Source organism: Macaca fascicularis, chromosome 17, assembly GCF_037993035.2.
Source record: "Macaca fascicularis isolate 582-1 chromosome 17, T2T-MFA8v1.1".
Classification (NCBI taxonomy): Eukaryota; Metazoa; Chordata; class Mammalia; order Primates; family Cercopithecidae; genus Macaca; species Macaca fascicularis.
Window position 1 is genome coordinate 17,839,533 of NC_088391.1, and position 11,068 is coordinate 17,850,600.

At 34.4% G+C, this 11,068-nt stretch overlaps 1 long non-coding RNA gene across 2 annotated transcripts in view; it reads right to left on the bottom strand.

Annotated features, from left to right (window-relative positions):
- LOC141408968 (uncharacterized) overlaps window positions 1-11,068 on the bottom strand; it is a 182,516-nt gene that overhangs the window by 170,006 nt on the left and 1,442 nt on the right. The window lies entirely within an intron of this gene.

Consider the following 11,068-nt stretch of genomic DNA (forward strand, 5'->3'; position numbering starts at 1 on the left):
ATATATATATGAATATTTTCCCATAGGTCATTGATGTTGTGTCATTTTGGGGAGTACTTCATTCTGGATACTTTTACTGCTAAATATTCTACAATGTGTAATCAATTAATCACAACCAATAAGATTTTTTAGATATTGTTTTCATCTAGACATTTCACTTTGGTCAAATATTCCATTTCTCTTATCATGTTCATGTTTTCTTCTATCTTGTACTTAGGAACATAATTTCAGCAGCTTTTTAAGATCATCGTCTGACATTTCTATTGTCTGTCATTTTGTTCTGTTTTTATTGACTGATTTTTCACCTATTTCTTGAATGCCTAATATGTTTTTACTGGATGCTGAACGTTTTCGGTGCTGAACTTTGTTTATGCCTTGAGATACTGTTGGATGCTGTCATGACATTTCAAGTTAAGTAACTTGGCATCAGTTTGTTCCTTTTGAACTTTGCTCTTAAGACTTGATGATGTGGGTAAAGCACACTAGTTAGTCTATAGTTAATTTAAAACTACTAAGGCCTAATCCTTCAGAAGATTCAACCTGATGGCCTGTGTATGAGGTCTTTCCACTTGGTGGCTGGGAACACACATTATTTCCAGCTCTCTGTAATGGCTGGCCATTGCTTAGGCTTACTGCTGTCTAGTTCCCACCTCCCAGCCTTGAGGAATTTCCTCTCAGGCACGTGCAGATCAGTACTCACTGAAAGACCTTATGCAGATCTTAGAGACTCGTCTTCAGAGCTCATTGAGACTGCTGGGCTGTGCTCAGGTTACTCTCCACATGCTATGGCCTATAAGCTATAAGCTGCAGCAATTATAGAACTCACGGGTTTTTCTTCTCTCAGTTTTTCCTGTGTCCCAATATCTGAAAGTCTTTGCTTCATATATTTTATCTAGTTTTATGGTTGTTCAATTGGGGGAGTAGATCTGGTTCCTGTTATGCATTATGCTCAGAAATAAAAGTTTGTTTACTAATTACCTTTCCAACTCACTTTGCTTCTTTTTGTCATTTAAAGTTTTAATTTAATCGCAATGCTTTTTATTTTCAGAATTTATAATTTTTCATAATGTATTGCTCTTTTATTTAGAGTTAGAATGATTTTTGTTTAGTCTAACTTTTCAAATTCTTTGGTAACTAGGTTTGCTTGGTACTATTGACTTTCGCTCATGGTAGCTTGCTTCCTTACAATTTTGATTGTGTCCTGAATTAATAATCATTTTTCCAAACCAGATTTGTTTTTACCTAACTTAGGAGTCCTATGATCTAGAAGAGAATTCTGGACCATGTGAGTAATGTAAATTTTTAAAATTCAAGTTCCGTTTCTTTGGTTGCTGAGTTTGATGACTCTCTTTTAGGTCTTTGGTGATTCTTGGTTGTATGTATTAGGATTTCTTTCTTTTTTGGGGTGTTTGTGTGTACTTTATCTATTTACTATCGCCTTTCTCCAGTGATTTGCAGGTTGCAATGGGATGTAACAGATTAGGTGCACCTAGAACAGGTCTTCTGAATATGGGGTGTCTACGTTATTGCTTGGTATTCCTAGTCCTTAAGTCAATGACCTCTGTTTATCCTAGCAGCCCATATTCAGTTCTCCTTAGGAAGAGGGAGGTGTTACTATCTGATGCTCCTTTAGTAGTTCTCCCATCTGACTCCACTCCACTTATGGTTATTGCACGCCTCAGCCTGGGAATACCTTTAAAGCATCCCCTTTCACAACAGTATTTCAATGGGCACATTTTGAACCATGGATTCTGTTAAGGCTTTGATCCTTTCTCCCATTCAGAGACTTTGAGATTTTAATTGTACTTTGAGGACAGCACTGCTTGTTTTCCAGGATGGTGTTTATGTGTTTGTATGTTTAAACACATAAACATATTAAAAAGTTATATAATAATGTGCAAAGGTTGCAAAATGTATATGTAATATATGTGTATGCATGTGCATATATAGCTATATAAATATATGTATATTTAAACACATATATTTATATATATTTACACATATATTTTTATATATGATAGGTATAAATATATATTTACAAATATTTATGTTTTAATATGTAATTTGTTATTTAATAGGCATGTTGGAAAACAAAGCTTTGAGCATATACTCAATCCAAGATATACATATATTTTTCTTTGACACAGAGTCTTGCTTTGCTGCCCAGGCTGGAGTGCAGTGGCATGATTTCAGCTCACTGCAACCTCTGCCTTCCAGGTTCAAGCAATGCTCCTGCCTCAGCCTCCCAAGTAGCTGTGATTACAGGTGCATGCCACCATGCCTGGCTAATTTTTGTATTTTTTTTTAGTGGAGATGGGGTTTCACCATGTTGGCCAGGCTGCTCCCAAAATCCTGACCTCAAGTGATCATCCTCCTCAACCTCCCAAAGTGCTGGGATTCCAGGCATGAGCCACTGAACCCAGCCACAATCCAAGATCTTGATACAGTCTTCCAACAATAATTTTCTACCAAAAGATATTCAAACGACTTTGGTGACTTGGGCAGTTAGACTTTCTTAAGTGGGAAATGTGTCCCAGTATTTATAAATTTTATGCTTCTAACCTGGAACAGGATAGGTTATTTGTTGTTTTTAAGTTTTTTCCTTTTTTCCCCTGTAATTTCCCTCCTTCCTAAGAAGTTAAATAAGAAATTCTGTTCTTTTGCCCTAGGAGTGGTTTATACTACAGGACTGAAAACAGAATCTGCCAGAAACAATGAATCAACATCCTCTATGAAAGTCTAAATCCATTCTAGGATCAGGCTAACAATTTTAGAGAAGTGAGAAAAAGAGGCCAGTATCTTTCAAGTCAGAAAGGAGAGAGATGTAAGAGAGACTAGCCTAAGGCTGGGGATGGGAGAGGAAATGTGTGGGTTCTGTGCTTTTGGAAAGAAAATCCCATCTTAGAAAGCACAGTACCTTTGCAGCAGAGTGGACAGATGCCCATGTTTCCAGTTGGCACAAGTCTTGACCAACTAAGAGCAGAGGACCAACTTTATTTCTTAACCAACTAAGAGAGAGTGAGAGGAGTAAGCTAAGCACTCATCCTACTGATTCTTTTTATGTGTCTTGGCTTAGATGTACAACATGCAGATGTAGTAGATTATGTTTATCACTGCAGTCCCACCAGCTCTGTCATCAAAGAAACTATCTTAAGTAGGGTGTAAGGCGTTGACTGTTAAACTGGTGTCCAGTAGAACTGCTATGTAGTCATTGCTCATGCTTTTATTGCCTCCATCAGTATTTTAAGAGGGAATTTAGAGAGGCTGCATTAGAAACTGCTAGCATCGTACAATAACCCAGAAATCCATTTTTAAAATCTTACCATATAATCGCTTATGTTATTCCTTTACTAAAAAAAATATAAGTTTACTCATTTAGCAAATAGTGTCCCAATTACTGCACCCTGAGGATTTTAATGTATAGTGGTGACAGCGATGACACAGAGGAGCTAATGTTATTGAAAGAAGAGTTTTATTAATCACATTTCCCAAGACAAGGGGCATGCTGTGCACATGGAAAACACCAGGTTTGAGACAGGAGGCAGAAGCAGAGGCAGAAGCTAATCTAGGGGAAAGCTTAGGCAAGAGCCTATATTGGAATTTCTACAGGAAGGCAACTGGGGGGCAGGGCAGGGCAGACTGTTTAGGGCTGGCTAGTTTGAGTAACTCTGGTGTGCTTTGGGCTAGAATGGGGACTCTAGTTGCTTGGTGCCAGGATTGATTTAGGGCAGAGAAAATGTGTTGGTTTGGTGTGTGAGATTAGATAAGGATGTGGTTGGGGATATAGACTCCTGGAGATTGGGTAGTTTGTATATGAAAGACATTCTCCCAGCTGAGCCCTTTGCTGTCTCAGAATTGGCTAGCCCTGGGAGAATAAGCCTTTCCAAGGCCAGCAAACTTTTTAAGATACCCAAATATCACACAACATAGAAAATAGAAAATATGATTAAGACGAGTAGAAATAGAAAAGTGTGTTTTTTAGCTCTCAAGACATAACTTGGTGATTAAGAAATATTCCAAAAAGATGGAAAACAGCAGTAAGCTTAGATAATTATAATAATTAGCATCTAAGTTAATACTTTTTTCTCTAACATTATTGGGTTATCAGCAAAACACTATTTACTATGCTTCCCATAAGAAAATGTTTTAATATACTAAGAACAGTTTGAATTTTATGCTATGATAAAGATATACTAGATATAAATTAAATATTTGACTTAATATTAACACTAGAGAAAAGTAAAATGGAAAGCTAGCATGATTATACTCATGAGCATTCCAGTTGAAGAGACCCGGAAATGAGCAGGAGAAACATTAAATTATGCAAATATTTCTTAGAAAAGCATATATTTCTTATAATATAATATAAGGCCCAAAGATAATAAATAATTGCTAAATAAAAGGCCAGGATATACTAAATCTCTCAGGAGATTATACTTTTCAATGGCAGTAAAAGTGAAACTTCATTAGTAAAGAATATTTAGTAAACTGCAAAATAAGTAGCTCATATAAGAACCAACATTTTATTCTCCTATAAATGAAGTAGATTATATTCCTACTTATTGTTTAAGGAAGAGGAAAAAAGTTCCACCTCTCTGTTAATACTCTGATAGCTTTGCGAAGAAATTCTTACCAATTCCAAGTTTGAGACCCGTTTGCTTATCACCATAAGTTCACCTTTAAACAACTAAGGAAAAAAATTAAAACCTTGTGTAGGACAGAATCTATTTCAGCATTTCAAAAATCAAGACAAAAATGGCTGTGAGTGCAGGAAAAAGAGGAAGAATTTCAAGGAATTGCTAGAGATTTTGGACAGAATTAACCAAACTGAGGTGAACAGAGCTGTTAAAAAGGCACCCAGAATTGCAGGGACTGTGGTCACAGCAGACAGTTGATTCCCTTTGTAAGGTTTCCAAGTTGTTACTGGAAACATTTAAATTCTGTACCAATTAGTAATTTTAGAATGATCTAGAGTAGATCGTGTTAATATCTAAAAATAGTTCTTTCAAGCCAAACCTTTCTATCAATTCTCTTTCATGATATACCTCTTAAGCCATGGGTAAGGTTATTACATAAGTATTTAGATCTTCAAAGTCTCCACTTTCTGAATTATAACTGTAAAGCCTACTAAACAGTATAAATATTCATGTGGTTCTTTTGGCTAACAGAATTGCAATAAAAGTACTATCCCCAAATCACATCATTTACACCAAAGAATATAAACTGAAATGACTGCAGAGGACCAACAGAAAACAAAAAAGTATGACTAGGACAAAAGCTGCTGAACCATTTGTATCTACCAAACCTAACATTCACCTGGCTGCACTACACAGCCCAACCCCAAAACTCCCAGGACCACTGGCCATCAGCTCACAACCTCCGCTTTGCAAGCCACCACCACCATAGAAGCTACAAGGAAGGTTGATGTCAATAAGCAATCCTACATCCCCAAGACATATACAATCTGAAAGAGTCAATAATGAGATTTCTAATTTAGAGTCTCTGATTCAGAAAGTCACATGTCACATAAAGTAATGGTGAAGGAACGTGTGAGGATATTCACTTATTTTTATTTGATTGGCTTCTTTATTTAACCATATTTGATAAGAATCTTTAATTAGCCTTTTCAAACCTCTGCTTTCACCAGTAGCAGTGAACTGAGTGAGTCATATTATCCTTTGAATAGATAAGCCTTAAAACAAGAACAATGCAAGAATCGAAAAATATAATCTACTGCATTAAAAGCATTTAAGACTGCAGTTAATGAAATGTAAAAACATTACTGCAATTGGAAAGCATTACCAATCTACAGCAGTTTTAAGCTAACATTAATTCATTCAATAAATACTATTTTAGCACCTGCTATATGCCAGATACTTGTTCCAAGTACTGCAAAATCAAAATTGAATAAGAATTCATTGAGCAGCACACTGAATGAGTTTATAAATTCAACTCTTTGTTTGTAAAAAATGCTAGTAAAAATAAGCTCATATGCAATCAAATTAGGTAAGTTTTGTAAAGAATCATCAGCAACTGTGTTTCTTCATTATTCTCTCACAAACCATTTGTAAAACCTTAGACCTACAAAACATAATCTCCTTTTGTTCATTTTCTGATTTTTCAAAGAAATAACAGTACCCATCCTGAATCCTTTGCATGTTTTATTGTAGGAAAAAAAGTAAGTTAGTGAATGTAATAGCACTTCAAATGGAAGAAAATCCTATATAAATTTCTTACATCCCTTAGAGACAAGCAACAGCCATGTTATCATGGATGTTTCTACTGTGGTTAGTCATGATGAAGAAATATAAAAAATGTTTTGTATATCTAAGAACAGAAGTATCAAGTTGAAAATAATATAATATTTAAATGGTAATCTAGAATATATCCCAATTCATAACGTGGCAAGTTACGATGTAATTTTTAAATAATTGTCACATTGGCTTTAATACATTCTAAGTGCCTCAAAGAACAATGACTACTGATGACCTTGTTAACTCTTAGGGCAAAACATAAAAAATTAAACACTGTAGGGATCTAGATGCCTCCTCAAAAAAAAATAATAAAAAAGTTATAGGGAAAATGAGCATTGCATAATTCCATTAGGGAAACTAAAAAAAAAAGTAAAATATTACTTAGATACAAATCTTATACAAGAATTCACAAAATAGAAAATTTTACTACAGAACAGTAAAATAAGAAGCTAAGAAGATATTTTTATTCTCTTTAAATTACATGTTTTACCCTGATGTGACTACTAAGTTCATTCGGTTCACAAAAAATTTAAGTGAAAATTTTTCAGTAAGTGTATAAATGATTTTTTTTAGCCAGTAAGCATTTTTATTATCATTTGGAGGCAACATGCTTCAGTTTGAAGAATATTTTCCACTCCTCTATTTTTTAACTCTATATTTATATCAATTATGTCACCATTCTTTTCATCTTATTTTATAAGCATAATTTATTTTTAAAATAAACTGGTTTCTTTTCTAAATAATAACATGTTTATCCACATTTGCATTTTGTTTTTTTAATTATTTTAACTGCCATTTTTATTTTCTTATGTCAGTGTAATTCTATATCTTAAACATCCTTAATCATTATTTGACTTTATTAAGAAGAGAACTTTAAAAGAGAGAAGGTTTCACTATGTGGATTTATGTCATTTACTTCCGTAGCAGACAATTCAATGTCTGCTACAAAATGTTTTACTTATAAAATAACTCTTCCATAGGTAGATGGGAAAATAAATCCATAAATTAAGGCTCTAAGAACTTTAGACAGAAATGAGAACTTCCACTACCATCCTCATCCCCAAAGTAGCACATGTCCTCAATGTATAAGTTGCCATTCTTCAGGGGATTAATTACAGGACACTTCTGAAGTGATAACTATTTTTGCCAAAGTTTTGCCAAAATTTTGCCAAAGTTCACTTACAAATCACAAATGTTTTATTCTTCCTATACCAGTGAAGAATATAGCAAGAAACTAATGGGAAAAAACCTGACTGCATATAGTTTTAAATTATACCTTAAGAAAGCATGGGATTATCCCTGAGCCCATCTCACCAATAAAGATAGACTAACTTCCCTGTGGTAGTTTTATTCATAATTGCCTAAACTTGGAAGCAGCAAAGATGTCCTTTAGTGGGTAAATGGGTCAATAAACTATGGTTCATCTAGACAATTAACTATTATTCAGCACTGAAAATAAGTGATCAAGCCATGAAAAAACATGCAGGAGCCTAAATGCATATTACTGAGTGAAAGACGCCAATCTGAAAAGACTACATACTGTATGATTCTACAACATTCTGGAAAAGGCATAACTACAGAGACAGTAAAACAATCAGTGGTAGTCAGGGGCTAAGCAGGAGGGAGGGTGAATAGGTGGAGCACAGAATTTTTAGGGTAGTAGACTACTCTGTATGATATTATAATGGTAGATACATGTCAATGTATATTTGTCTAAACCCATAGAATATACACCACCAAGAGTTAACCCTAATGTGAACTATGAGCTCTGGGGGATAACGATGTGTCAGTGTGGGCTCATCATCTGTACCACTCTGCTGGAGGATGTTGAAAATGTGAGAGACTATGAATATATAGGAGTAGGGAGTATCTATCTGCTCAATTTTGCTGTGAACCTAAAACTGCTCTAAAAAATAAAGTCTATTAAATAAAAATACTCTTGGCTGGAGAAAGGAGGAGAAGAAAATGATAGACATTGTAAGGTCTCCCCGAAACATGGCCTTATTCCTTCATCTCTAGGCAAACAACCTCTAGGGAATTTCAGAATCAGAGAAAAGACGCCCAGTTCTTGCTCTCATTGAAACCCAGGAAGACAACAAGGTTCCCTCCATTCTAGGGAGAAAAGCATGTTATCTTTAGTCAAAGATGTCTGAGCCCTTGTGGGTTCCCTGTAGCCACAGGGTGAAACAAGAGGGCACTTTTCTTATATCCCTTAGAGACAACCAACAGTCCTAAAGTGGTCTTGCCAGCACACAAAAAGGAGTGATATCACCAGACAAAATGAGATGTCACATGTCTCAGATGTTTGGAGTGGATACAGATAGCACTGAGAATATGGGCAAATGATGACAAAGGAGCAGATGTCACAGTCCTCTGAAGCCTGTGTTCTACATACAACTGCTAGAAGAGTCATGTGGGGAGAAACTATGAATGGATCCAAAAATCTCAACTTCAATAAGAAAACCTTGAGTTAATAAAGTAAAAGAGTATTAATATTTACCTCATTTAGCTGGTAGAAGGATAAAAATGTATAAATGTGGGAAAAAAAACTCGTGGTTGAAATGGATTTGTCAGAGGCTACTTTAGTTTTTCTAAAAGTAATGTTTCCATTAAATGAAGAATTCACACAATATTTAGAGCGAAAATTTAATTATACTAGACTGTTAAATTCCTGTTTTTCACAGTTCAAAAATGCCATTTTGTAATAAAGGTATTTTACAAATTCTGTGGTTAAAATATTCCAACTTTTGTGATTAAGCCTCAAATTTAGAAACATTATAGTCAATGAGCTTCGTAGAAAAGTCATTTCTTTTTCTTATTGAATTTTAGGAAATATTTTGAAAAAATATGTAACTGTAACAACTAAATGTAGCACATTTAGAGCTACAGTCCTCTGCAAGGGCTTGCCTGGACTTGCTAAGCTCCAATCTCACCTGTATCTCATTGTTCTTTTTGACTCAAAGGGTTGTAAACATTCTCTAACCTTCTAGTCCTTACCTTGAAAAACAACACAGCATTTACATATTCCCAGGTACTTCTGTAACCAAATCAACTCTCTCCTCTTTGTATAAGGCTTCTTGTCACTAAATTATAACTTACAGCCAAGGCATCAGAGTTTAAAGTCTATATTTTGTCATTTGATTTGTACAAAGTGGTCAATACTATCAAAAAAATATACCTTGGTGAATTTTGAGTCATTATTATCATTGCCCCAATGATATCAATGCCTTTTAGTGGATTTTGAGGGGAGAAAAGGCAATAGAAAAAAAAAATGAACAAATTAAACTACTATTAAAATATCTGTCAAGTATTAATTGATCAGTCTATATTTGTTCCCTGTAATATAAAGTATTTAGAACAGAATATCTTAAGATTTATTCAGGTGCAGATGTTTCCAGATTACATAATTTGACTATCAGATGGTTTTAGTTATAATCATAAATACAATCAAATTAGGGTGAAAATGAAAGACAATTGTTTTATGGCATCCCGGGGAATATAAAAAATAAAGCTGGCTATAATAAATATAGTTATTATAGTCAGAAGAATTTCTATGACTATGGAAGCAAATCTTTTCAGTCCTTATGTAAATGTAATTTCCTTCTGGCTTTCTTCTAATAATGGAAAATCTATATGCATTTGCAAATAGAATATTGGTATGCTTCATTGACATTTAATGAGTTCTAATATGGTCACACTGTGCACTTCTACAATCATTTCTGCCTCTACATGATACTAATTGGATCTTTTCCAAAACACATTAGGCCATTTATGCTGTTTGTTGTCTTAAAATGTTCCATTGCCAATTATCTCCAAAAATTTGCTCCAGAGTTTGCTTCTGATTACAGTCATTAAATGTACTTTAACATTTTAACTTTTCAGTAAAAGAGAAGGTCCTTGTTTTGCTAGAACATTTTCCAGTTGCAAATCCCTTCACAAAGTTAAAAATATATATTGAGTATAAATAAATCCATTTATAATTTCTTTCTTGTCCTAAGCAAAATAAAACTCAGCAGGCTCTAGAAATCATGTTGTGACTCTGAGGACACAAACATATGAGAAGCAGAGTTGGGGGATTGAGGTGAAAAAGAATTCTAAACATTTAGAAACAGCTGCTTTTTAATATCTCAAGAGATGTTATTTGGATATATTATACAAATGTATTTTCTGAAGCAGCAGAATCTGAGTACTAAAGTCACACTGCCTGGGACTGAATTCTGTTTTCACCACTTTTTCCGTATACAATAAAAGTTCTCTGATTAAAGTACATTTTTCTCTTTAGAATTTTGCCATGTTTTGATACATGAGCAGAAACCAAACTATAAATAGCAGGATGCAAATTTTGTTTCAAAATATGTAATATGTAGCCTTATAAATATAGACTGTAAATATGTACACTAATCTCTTTCATTATTTTTGGTTAGCTGACAATAGGTAGACACAGTCATAGTTTTATCCTTATTACTAGTCTCACAAGTTTTAGTCATGCCCACTAATTGAATAGTTTCAGCTATTAAGGCTGTAACTGTTGATCCCTATATCTTGTCAATCAATATTTGTCTTCATCTACAAATATGGTAACACCAGCATTTTAAAAAGTGAGGATGGCTGTCATGAGAATGTAGGAGTCTTACTCTCCTACAGTCAGAACCAGAACTCTCTCCACTGGGAAATGTCACCATAGAAGATTAGTTGGCTGCAAAATTATAGCAAAGATGAATTTGGTCTCCATTATCCCCACTACAGTTCCTTCCTGGTTCCTCTCTCAAATATCTCTTCTTAAGAATCTGACACATATTCTAAAGATCAACTAG